This window comes from Lissotriton helveticus, chromosome 10 (genome assembly GCF_964261635.1).
Source record: "Lissotriton helveticus chromosome 10, aLisHel1.1, whole genome shotgun sequence".
NCBI lineage: Eukaryota > Metazoa > Chordata > Amphibia > Caudata > Salamandridae > Lissotriton > Lissotriton helveticus.
The window spans coordinates 1,043,531,565-1,043,543,658 of NC_136071.1; the positions used below are offsets into that span (position 1 = coordinate 1,043,531,565).

At 48.0% G+C, this 12,094-nt stretch overlaps 1 protein-coding gene across 1 annotated transcript in view; it reads left to right on the plus strand.

Annotated features, from left to right (window-relative positions):
* MALRD1 (MAM and LDL receptor class A domain containing 1) overlaps positions 1-12,094 on the plus strand; it is a 2,679,189-nt gene that overhangs the window by 2,638,209 nt on the left and 28,886 nt on the right. The window lies entirely within an intron of this gene.

Consider the following 12,094-nt stretch of genomic DNA (forward strand, 5'->3'; position numbering starts at 1 on the left):
TGGTCTTGTTACCATTTAATTTGAGGCAGTTGTTTGCCATCAAAGCTGCCAAGTTCTTTCAAGCAGGAGCAGAAGTTTGTGGCGGCCTGTCCCTCTTGCAGTGTCAAAGTCACAACCAGTTCCGTGTCCTCTGCATAGGACACGACCTCCACCCCGAACTTGTCCGTGATTTCTGCTACCGGTGTAACATACAGGTTGAAGAGGGTTGGGCTGAGACTGGACCCCTGAGGTACTCCCTGTTTCAGGCAGATGTTTTTGGATCGAAATGGCCCCCGTGCCACTCGGAAGCAGCGGTCCCTCAGGAAGGACTCCAACCAATCCCATGCTTTACCCACCCACCTTTTCAGGCCCTGTAGCAGCGTATGATGGCTTTCCTGATTAAGGTGTGGTATTCCTTAAGACTGGCTTTATACTTGTTCCTGTCGTTCATAGAGAAATCTCTTCTCCACTGTCTTTCCAAGCGTTTACATGCTGCTTTTTTCCCCGCAGTTCTTCATTGAACCATGGGGCAGATTTGGATTGCCTCCTAGGTGCAGTGTTCGACCAGGGCGCAGTTATGTCCAAAGCCTCCATAATGCGTTTGTCCAGAGCCTCGCACGCTGACTCTATTTCCAGCCCCCCTGGGAGCCCGCCTTGTGTGAGGGTGTTATTGAACACCTCTGTGGAGAAGTTAGCCCATTTCCTATGCCTTTCTCTTTCTCTCGTTCCCACCTTGCCCGGTGTGTTGGTATCTGTTGTCGCCACCTTAAGTGTGATAAGAAAGTGGTGAGACTATAACACGGGAGAGGGGGATTCAATAGAAAGCTTCTCCCAATTCGCGGAAATCGGGTCAAGAAGATGGCCCTGACAATGGGTAGGCAATTCAGATTGCAGATTAAGTTGGAGGACTGCTAATTCCTCTCGCAGTTCTTGCGCCTGGGTATTGTTGGCCTCATCAAAATGAAGATTCAACTCTCCCAACAGTAGGAACCTCTCATATTTGAGGGCTGGCACTGTGAGGTTCTCGATTAAACTAGAGGCAAACCGCGTCCATGGTCCTGGTGGTCTATAAACCGGGAGTCCCTTTAAAATATGGTTGTCTGAAGCTGAGATCGCGAAGAACCCAGCTTCGCTATCCGCAATGTTCGCAGAATCTATGGTGCATTGAATCTCGTGTTTGCTGATTATAGCGATCCCTCCACCCTTCCCTGTGGGTCTATCAATCCTACAGATGGCATATCCTTGAGGGAGGGCCTCTAGGATATCAGGTGCCGAGGCATCATTGAGCCATGTCTCAGTGAGAAAAAGAACATCTACCTGCCCCTCTACCAGGTGGTCATGTATTTGCACCCTATGTTTTGCTAACGATGTGCAATTGATTAAGGAAAGATTAAGTGTCTGATCCCTATTCCTAGATTTCAGCTGTCGACTAGCCACGTAGGAGCAGTGATTGCATTTATGGTCCCGACTTTTCAGTTCCATACTATGCTTGCACTTATCATCCACTGACGGGCATAGAGTGCGCAGCTGCTGAGAGTTGTACAGCCTTTTCAGTGTTAAACCGGCATGGGTACTGGCCCCTGGCCCCGGCCGGACGCGGCCGGGCGTAGATGGTGAGAGAGCGCAAACTGACTTAAATGTATGAGTACATCACACTTACCTGTAGTAAGCACAAATCATGAGGAGAAATGCCATGAGTGCTAATAGTATCTGCAAATATATTCTAAATGTATAGCTAATGTAGAGATTTAAGTAGAAGTGGAACTAATACAGAAATGTGTGACATTATATGATTTTATTAGATGTGATTATTCCTGAATCCATGTCGTATAGCTGCTAAAACATAAGATGGTATGTGGTTAAAAGCAGAACGTGGTAGGCCTCAGGGCCAGAGCTGGAGCTAAAAGGGAAGGTGTTTCTTTTCACGACACAGATTGTATTAATGTTTTGGTCATCGCATTAAATGGGCCATGATTTATAGAAATGTTTATTGAATAATAGAATAAGAATATTAACATGCTAATTAATGAAGAAGTTGAATGCTATAGTCATAATGAGAAATATTGTAGGCCTGAAATGTTTTAACGTTGATTTATACGTACATGTCTGGGCTGAGAAATGTTGCAAGCTTTTTCTTTTTAGAAGTCTATGAGAGTTGGGTTCTTGGCTACAGATATCTGTCTGCAAAGGAAGAGGGGGGATCCAATTATAAATGAATGAATAGAGGTCTGTTCAGTGGACGGCCTAGACATGGAGGAGGGTTCCGGAATGTTTGAGGGGTATCAGCGGGCCGGAGAAGAGTCTGAGAAGCAAGGTCAACTCTAACGTATGAGGCCCAAGACAAAGCATCATGGAAAAAGCCAGAAGTTGCACCACGTGAGAGGCGTTCCGCAAGGGGCGTCTCAAATGTTGTTGACTGTTTTGTATTAGGGACAGCACCCCTGGGTGGAGTTAGAGCAGATACCTGAGGACCCTTTAGAGAGCGGATGGGTAGGCAGAGAGGGGTCATGACTGGAGAACTATAGGTTTTCACCAAGAGACTTAGAGTGAGTGACTTCCCTTGGGGGTCATTCACTGCTGACACCTTTGTTAGGTTGGGGCTTGGTTAAGTAGGGATACCATCTAGAGCAGGGTAGGGACAGCCTAACCTTTGCGTTTTCCTCCAACCTAAATGAAGGAGAGATATGCGTCTATGCTGATAGCTTTATTATTCTTAGAACTTGTGTTAGTGATTTCTGTTGCTCGTCTGAGGGCTTTTCGAGAGCACATGTATGTAATTGGACCTGTGTATCTCGTGAATCTCATTCTGAGATGCCTGTATTTGCAGCTTATCATTTCTTTACAATAAACTTTTGAAAGCTAGAAGTTGTTTGTGATCTTTGGGAGCAGAGTCTTTTATTGGGTGAACTGGCTTGGAAATAGGTGCACTTTCTTTCCTCACAGACAGGCAACAAAGGTTCAGTCGACCAGATCGAGGTTTGGATCAATAGATATAAGGTATCGATCAAAATCTCGCCCTTTCAGTTGGTAGCTATAGAGGATGGTTGCCTTCTTGAGGACGGTGACCTAGGCCAGGTTAGCTTACCCCAAGGCCCCTAGAGATCGATGATCGGAAGAACAGCCCGCCGAAGAAGATCCGGATGACGTGAGACAGAAAAAGCAGCAGTATCGGTCGAGAGTGAGTATAAAGGGTTATGCGTGTTAGATTGCGGTGTTTTGTATTGTATCTATGTTGTAATGTCTGGCGGAGTTGAATGTCTGTAGAGTGACTGTGGAACAGGTTGTGAGCGCGCGCAACCGGTGGAAATCTTAAGTTCAAGGAGAGCTTAAGTGGTTCGGGTGTATCGGACACCCAGAGTAATTGTCAACTAGTGTGAAGGGGGTCATGAGGTACCATTGATCACCCGAGAGACCGAGATAGGGGGAACGTAAGAGTGAGTGCGTGAGTAACGGACGCTGGTCGGAAGTTACTGTGTGTGTAAGCAACCTATCAGAGAGACGATAGACATTTCGTCAGTTGTGTTGACAATTACAGATAGACTGTGGACGTACAGTCGAGAGAAGTGACCGCTTGGTCGGAAGTAGTCATTTTTCGGTGTATGAATGGGACGCATGCATAACCGGGAGACGAGTTGAGAAAGGAGGGGTGCTGCTGCGAAGCGGAGAAAAGTGACGTCAGAAAGTGTCGCGCAGTGATTGGCCGACCGGAGAAAGACCGCGCTGTGATAGGCCAGCTAGCAAAGACGTCAGAAAGGGTCGCGACGTGATTGGCCGACCGGAGAAAGACCGCGCTGCGATAGGCCAAGCTAGCAAAGCCGCGACAGGATTGGTGGATTGTCATCAGGAAGTAAACAGAGTAGCGAGGCTGGATATTTTGCGCATAATTATGAAGTGTTTTAAATGGCTGAAAGCGGTGTTTAGAAAAGAGAAGCGGGGATCGTATGAAGGGGAAGAAGCCCCGCCGGAGGGTACGCCAGCTCGTTATATGGCAGTGAATGTTGGGCTGCATACGATCCTTTGGATATCAGAGTGGAGTAAGATTACTGAAGGAAATGAGGAACTGACGTTCCCGAAGTACGGGACGTTCAGATTAGAGGTGTTACATCGATTAAAATCAGTCATGACCTCAATGAGACCCTTGCCTAGACCAACCCAGTTTGAAGCTCTTGATGCATGGCTTAGGGCAGCGCATGAAAAGAATATGAACAGACGACAAGAAAGGGTGAAACGATCGGTAAGGGCAGTACAGGATGCCAGGTGGGATGCGGATGCTAAAAGATGGAGAGTGCATAACATGGAAGTAAATAAACTGTACCCAGTGTTAGAGGCGCCAGTAAATAAAAGCCCCCTAGAAGAAGATGAGGAGAGCGAAACAGAGGATAGCCTGATAAACAGATTATTGACAGACAGGCCACCCCCGTATAATAGAGCAGGGGGAGAGGTCGAGAATACTGAAGGAGAAAAGGGGGGCAATGCAGGAGAGCATAGACCGCTTCCCAGTTCAGAGTGGGATCCTGAGCCAAAGAAAGAGCTGTCCCAGCCTAGTCAGGTGCAACAGGTAGTCGGGAGGTTTGTGGTACAAAGAGCGCCGGAAACGGAAAGCGCCACATCCTACCCATTACCAGATGCACTACAGGTACCTGTTACCATAGGTCCTATAATATCGATATATGACCAGGAGAGAGCAAGAGGGGAAGAACGGGTACGGAAGGACAGAGAAAGAGCAGAGAAGGCAAGAAGGAACGATACGATCAATTCCCCAAGTCAGATGCCGATACCGAGAGAGTGGAGCACCCCGATGCACACAGCAGGGGACCCAGGAGGAGATCCTGGGGGCCCTAGATGGCCAATGGATCTGAGGGGATCTGGACGAAAATCCTTTCAAGAGCTAAATGAGTACATGAAGCAGTGGGATGAGGCAGTGAAGGCTCAAAAGAGCATCAATGCTGCGGAAGCTGAAAGGGAAAGTCAGGACAGCCGAGCTCGGACTCACTGCGGGGCTGGGGAGAGCAGCCCGGAGTGGGACTGTAGAGGGAGTAGGGGAGTCACCCATTGGGCCCGGAGTGGAGATAGAACAGACCTAGAAAACGGGGGCCCCGGGAGTGAAGGGGTGGCGCGCCCAATACTCAGTGAAGGGGAGAGGAGAGCGCAAGAGTACAGAAACAGCTTTAAGTGTCCACACTGTGTGCCCGGCACCAGAGAACTGAATGGGAGTTGTGAGAGGTCGCACCATAGTCCCTGTGATGACGGAAATGAGCGCAGCCCAGGGAATATGGGGAACCAGGAAGGATCGTATCGGGTACTGAGCAATATGAGGCAAAGAGAGAGTAGCGAGCAGAGGGAAAATAACAGAGAGGTGTGCGGTGAGAGGAGAGAAGAAGAAGAGAGTGGGCAGAGCAAGAGTGGGGGTAACAGGCCCGTGTTCCATCACCTTCCTAGATCGGATGGCCGAGCATGGGACCTGGAGAGATGGGAGCGAGGGAGACCACCCATTAACTCTCCCGAGCCCAAACGCAGAGCTCGAAGTTGGGATGGTAGGGAGACCAGTGAGCCCCCTTCGAAAGACATATTGCGAGCTGAGATAAAAGCCAAGAGACTCGATGTCACCAGTTTAAGGTCAGATCTGGATGACATGGTAGATGGTACCCTGCCTTTAGAAAGAATGGAAATGTATGAACAGGATGAAATTCTGTACATGGCAAAGGACATTACTCGAAAAGCGAGAGCAGTCCATGAGAAGTTAGTCGAACTAGCAGGTAAATATATGGTGGACTTGTCAAGAACCAAAGCATTACAGGGTAACCACAGGCTACATTATACAGATCGAGACCTAGATGAGAGGAGAACGATTGGGCTGAAAACACACATAAGGGAACTGATTGCTGGAATAAGGACATGGAGGGCACTAGATAAGTGGGAAGAGAGGTGGTCCAAGAAAGGGACCGGCAGGAGAAGCATGATTGGAATGACACCAGGACAGCAGGGAATAGAAGCATACCCTTTGCGTGAAGTCGCAAATGGGAACTATGTACATGTCCCTTGGAGTAGGGGAGATTTAGCTGCTTTTACCACCTCTTTCCCCAAATTACGTGAAAACCCAGTGGAGTGGTACAAGCAAGTGGAGAGATTTGTAAAAATCTCAAAGGTCCTTTGGATAGATCTGAACACGCTGTTTGACATTGTAGTACCAGGCGATCTGTGGACAGCATGCAAGGTTAGCGCTGAGTGGCCCACAACGGAGCCAGAGAGAGATGCCAAGACTAATGGGCCGTCCGAGATTGTGATGGCAAAATTCGAGAGAGTGATGAATTGGCTGAAAGAGAAAGTGCCAATGCAAGACATAGATTGGGTCAGAATAGACCGAACAAGACAGGAACCCAAAGAGACAGTTCACGAATATTACGAGAGATTGCTGAAGGCGTTTAAACAGTATAGCGGCTTGGATGTAATGGATCCAAAAGACATAGGGCAATTTGTGTCCAAGTTCGTCCTGGGACTGAGACCGGATATTAGTTTAATGATTCAGCAACACTCGATTTGTTGGCAAACTAAACCCCTAGACGAAATACTGAGATATGCCAGGTACTGCTGTGATGAGATAGACTCTAAGGCTAAGAAACTAAAAGAAAAGTTGATGGTGGTACAGATGCAGGCAGCAGGAAAGGGGGGACAACAGCAACAGCAGCAAGGGACAGGTACAGGAGGAAAGAAGCAGTACAGCCAGAACAAGGGCAATGAGGAGAGTTCCACCTTTAGACCCAGAATAGACATAGCTGCCTTGAAGAAAACGACTAGGTGCCACCAGTGTAACGAGGTGGGGCATTGGAAACGCGAGTGCCCCTACAATGTAGAGATAGGAGAAGAAGAGATAGAGGAGGAAGAGGTCCAGAGCGCGCCTACAAGAGGGGTAACGCCATACCAAGGAAAGGTGCTCAAAGGGGGGGCTCCTCCCCGAGCCCAGTTCCCACAACCTCCTCGAGTAGGGAGTATGGGTAAGACCTATAGACAAATGCCCCTGTTTGTGGAAGGGGAAGAGTGCTATTATGTGGACCCATTAACCGGACAGAGAGTGGAAAGAGAAGACTGCACCCTCGGGGCAGCCTTGGAGGTAGACCAAAGGGGACCCTATGTTGAAGCAGAAGTAGCAGGGTGCCCTACGACATTTCTGGTGGACACAGGAGCCACTAGGTCCACGATCAGATCAGCTGCAGTTCCAGACCTGCCCATGTCTGGAGAGACCATACAGGTGGTAGGGGTCGCAAACAGGAGAATAACCAGCCAATTGACAGAACCGGTACAGGTGAAAATAGGGAAGTACAGCGATGAGCACCAGTTTGTGGTTTGCGATTCAAGCCCTGTGTGTCTGCTAGGAAGAGACCTGTTGTGTAAATTGAATTGTACTATATACTGTACACCTCAGGGAGTGGAGGTATTGACCAATGATGATGACGCAGATTTCAAAGTTGCAAACTCAAGAATATGCGTGGAGCTGTACCCTACTTTGACAGTAGATGAGCTCCCCTGGGACTTGAGAGAGACAGTGGCACCAGAAGTATGGGATTTCACTGGGGAAGAGATTGGATTGGTCAAAGGGGTGGACCCAGTGAAAATTGTAGTGAAACCGCATGCTGAGTTCCCAAGAACACCCCAATATAAATTGACTCCAGAAACGATTGCAGGCATAAAACCCGTGATTGAGTCCATGATTAAACAGGGAATACTGAAAGAAATCGTGGGTAGTCCATGCAACTCCCCGATTATGGGTCTGCAGAAACCAAATGGGAAATTTCGGATAGTACAGGACCTTCGAAAGATTAATAACATAGTCGTTTCATGTTGTCCAGTGGTACCGAATCCATCAGTGATACTGTTTCAGATTCCATTCCAAGCTGAGTGGTTCACTGTGATCGATCTTTGTCAGGCTTTCTTTTCGATCCCTCTGGACGAAGAAAGCCATTTTCTTTTCGCATTTAAGCTGGAAAATCGCGTCCTAACATGGTGTCGTATCCCTCAGGGGTATACAGAGAGCCCATCGATCTTTAACCAGCTTTTGAAGAAAAATCTTGAAAGTCTAGTGCTGCCCCAGAAGTCAGTTCTGGTCCAGTACATAGACGACCTCCTTGTGGCGTCAGAAACAGAAGAAGCTTGCAGGGAAGACTCCATTGCTTTGTTAAATCACCTAGCTGCCAATGGGCACAAGGTATCCCCGGGAAAATTGCAGTACTGCCTGACAGAAGTGCAGTACTTGGGACACAGAATAGAGAAAGGCAAACGAAAGGTGTCACCAGACAGGATAGAGGCGATCATGAAAATGAATGCGCCTAAGACACAGAGAGAGGTCAGGATGTTCCTAGGGATGGTGGGTTATTGCCGACAGTGGATCGTGAACTTTTCACTGAAAGCAAAGCCCTTGCAAAAACTGACGCACAAGGAGGTGAGTGATCCGGTACCATGGGACAAAGACTGTTTGATGGCGTTCTTACAGCTGCGAGAGGACCTGTGTCGTGCTCCGGCATTGGGAATGCCTGATTACAATAAACAATTTTTTCTTTACTGTTGTGAGAGAGAAGGGTGCGCGTTGTCTGTGTTAGTCCAAATCCATGGGAATGCCCGTAGACCAGTGGCTTATTTCTCGGCTACTTTAGACCCAGTAGCCGCAGCGTTGCCCGGATGTCTCAAATCCGTTGCTGCAACAGGTGTCAGCATTGAGAGATGTGAAAATATCGTCATGGGGCACCCGTTAGAGGTGTGCGTGCCCCATTCTGTTGAACTGTTGATGACCAGGACCAAAACACAGCATCTGACCAATAGCAGGCTCACGCGCTATGAGCAAGTTATTCTTGCTGCAGAGAATGTGACCCTCAAGAGATGCTCTGTTTTGAACCCTGCTACCTTGATGCCACTTCCAAATGATATCGAAGATGATGATGAATATACAGACCATGACTGCCTCGATGTGACTGAACTATGCACCAAACCCAGACCTGACATCGTAGATGAGCCACTGACTGACCCAGATGAAATTTTCTTTGTCGATGGCTCATGTGTAAGAGACGAAGTTGGGCAATTGAGAGCAGCTTATGCTGTATGTACAATTACTGGAGTTGTGGAAGCTGGGTGCCTGGAAGGAGTACACTCCGCTCAGGTAGCCGAGATTATTGCCCTGACACGTGCTTGCTTGGCAAGCAATCAAATTCGAGTCACCATATACACCGACAGCCAATATGGCTATGGGGTAGTTCATGATTACGGGCAGTTATGGTCTCAAAGAGGGTTCATGACTTCTTCAGGCTCTCCCATTCGCAATGGAGAGTTTGTGCGCCTGTTGTTAGAGGCATTGCAATGCCCAGCAAGTATCGCAGTTGTAAAGTGCACCGCACATACCAGAAATGAGGACTTTGTTTCGAAAGGCAATAGATATGCTGATGAAGTTGCGCGGTATTGCGCGGAACAAGGTTACTCTTTCACAGAGGTGGAAGTGGGTGGAATAAATGTAAGAACTGAATTAGCCATGATACTGGAAACTGTTGATACTTGGGATGAACTGTCAACCATGCAAGAAAATGCTCCTGATTCTGAAAAAGAAACATGGGAAAAGGCAGGATGTGTAATGGGTGAGACCCATTTTTGGGTCTCAGCAGACGGCAGAGCAGTGTTGCCCAATGAGATGGTGAGTCCAATGGCTAGACTCATACATGGTCCCGTACACTTAGGGAGAGATGCTATGCTGAGAGTGTTTAGACAAACTTGGTACAATCCTAAGTTTAGAATAGCAGCAGAAGCAGTGTGCCAGCGTTGTGTGACCTGCCAGCAGCTGAACGTAGGGAAAAGAACACCAGTTGCACTAAGTCACATAGGAAGGTCTGGAGGTCCATTCAATCGAATGCAGATAGATTTTATTGAAATGCCAAGGTGCAACCGCCTCCGCTATGTCCTGGTGATTGTTTGTGTGTTCTCCAGATGGGTTGAGGCATACCCTACACGTAGGTGCGACACCCTCACAGTGGCTAAGTTATTGCTCAGGGAAATCATTCCTCGCTTCGGGGTGCCGGCCTTTTTGGAATCAGATAGGGGAACACATTTTAACAGCGAGCTTGTGAAGATGGTCTGTGTAGCGTTAAATATCGACCAAAAGTTGCATTGCAGTTACCGACCAGAAGCCTCAGGAATTGTGGAGCAGATCAATGGCACGATCAAGGCCAGATTAGCCAAAGTTTGTTCCTCAACGACCCTGAGTTGGCCTGATGCCCTGCCATTGGTCCTCATGAGCCTTCGTAGTACCCCAGACAGAAGGACAGGGTTGTCACCACATGAGGTGTTAATGGGGAGAGCAATGAGGCTGCCATCTGTCCCAGCTACTGCACTGTTAAATATCACAGATGATATGATCCTGGACTATTGTAAGGGGCTGTCTGACGCCATGCGTTCTGTGTCCCTTCAGGTGCAGGCTGCCGAGGTTCCAGCGTGCCAGGGCCCGTGCCATGACCTGTACCCTGGGGACTGGGTCCTGGTGAAAAAACATGTGAGAAGAAGCTGCTTGGATATTCGTTGGCGTGGGCCCTTCCAGATCATCCTGATCACGAACACAGCTGTGAAGGTGGGAGGCCTGCCCAATTGGATCCACGCGTCACATACGCGAAGGGTTCCAGCACCTCTGGAAGAAACAGCTCCTCTCTCGGATAGACGTCCAGCAGAGGACCGAGAAGCCATAGAGGGGGCTAGCCAAGCTGTAGAGGTGCCAGCGGAAGCAGGGAACGAGTCTGACCAAGCTGAGGACGGTCAGTACAACAGCGAAACAGAAGACGCTACAGAAGGAGAAAGCAGCTGGGAGTACGAGTCTGACCCTGACAGGTCTGAAAGAGAGCGAGAACAGACCAGAAGGAGAAGGAGTAGAAGGGCACGTGGAGAAGCTAATTGGCCGCAAAGACGGAGCTCTAGCCTGAGGTCAACTCCAGAGTTAACCCTTCCTCCGATATCAGAAGACTCAGACCCAGAAGAAGGTGCTCAGGGCGCTGAAGCACCGGACCGAAGAAGGTCAAGAAGAGTGCGTGTGCCTAACAGAAGATACTCCACACCTGAGTGGACATATCTGGCGACAAATGTCTGTGAAACCGGAGACAGGGAGGATCCGAGCGGTGGTGGTGTCCAGTTCTGAGCCCATTATCACCGTGGAAATACGACTGTTGGTACCCGGTGTCGAACAAGAAGGGTCACTAACATTCATGCTCCCTAGACCTCCCCGCCTCAGCAAGTTAAAACACATGTTCCTTTCAGAATTGCAATTCCCCGACTTTGGTACAACGATAACAGCACATGAAGAGCACAATCTTCGTTTGGAAATACTGAACTATGCTATTGAAGCTGCAACCACAAATCTGATAGTAGACTGTTAAAGAACTTTGTAAATAAAGCAAGCAGAAAAAGAAGATTACCTAGCGCCCAGGAAGCAGAGAATTTTAGGGAACTTCCCTTGAGTTGATGGAGAAGGGCTAGGGTTGTCTTTATTGAACTGTTAAAGGACTTTTGCGAAGAAGGTTGTCAGCCTCCAGTTGTGTGGATTCGAAAGACAAAAGGATTAAAAGAGACTGTAAAGGAACGAGAGGAAAAGAACTTTTTTCTAAGATAAGAGAGAGCCATATTGTCTGACGAAATGGAGGCCGGCACCCAGAACCGCAGAGCTAAATGTATAATAGGTACACTAATAGTAGGAGTGATAATATTAATAGCCTTAGTGGTAACAATTTCTTATGTAAAGGGACATGAAGAAGAGGTAAAGGTAACTGATGTGAATTCTGTAGTAACGCTTACACCTACTGTTGTTGGTGAGAAAAGGGAAAACACTCAAGAGAAAGCGTTATTGGCTGCAGAAGCCCGTAGGTTACACGTAGATGAGTCCCAAGGAGACTTTAGGTCAAATGCTTATGCTAAACTCTTGTATGAATACGTGGATGCCATGGAGGTTAAGGATTGTTATGTCTGCATGCAGTTGCCGGCATCTGTAGATGAGGGTATTAGATACCATCACCTCCCGCTGACATATGGCATTACATGTAGCTTATTGCTTAGTATATTTTATGAGAGAGATAGTTTTGAATACTATTTCTCCAATTATGAT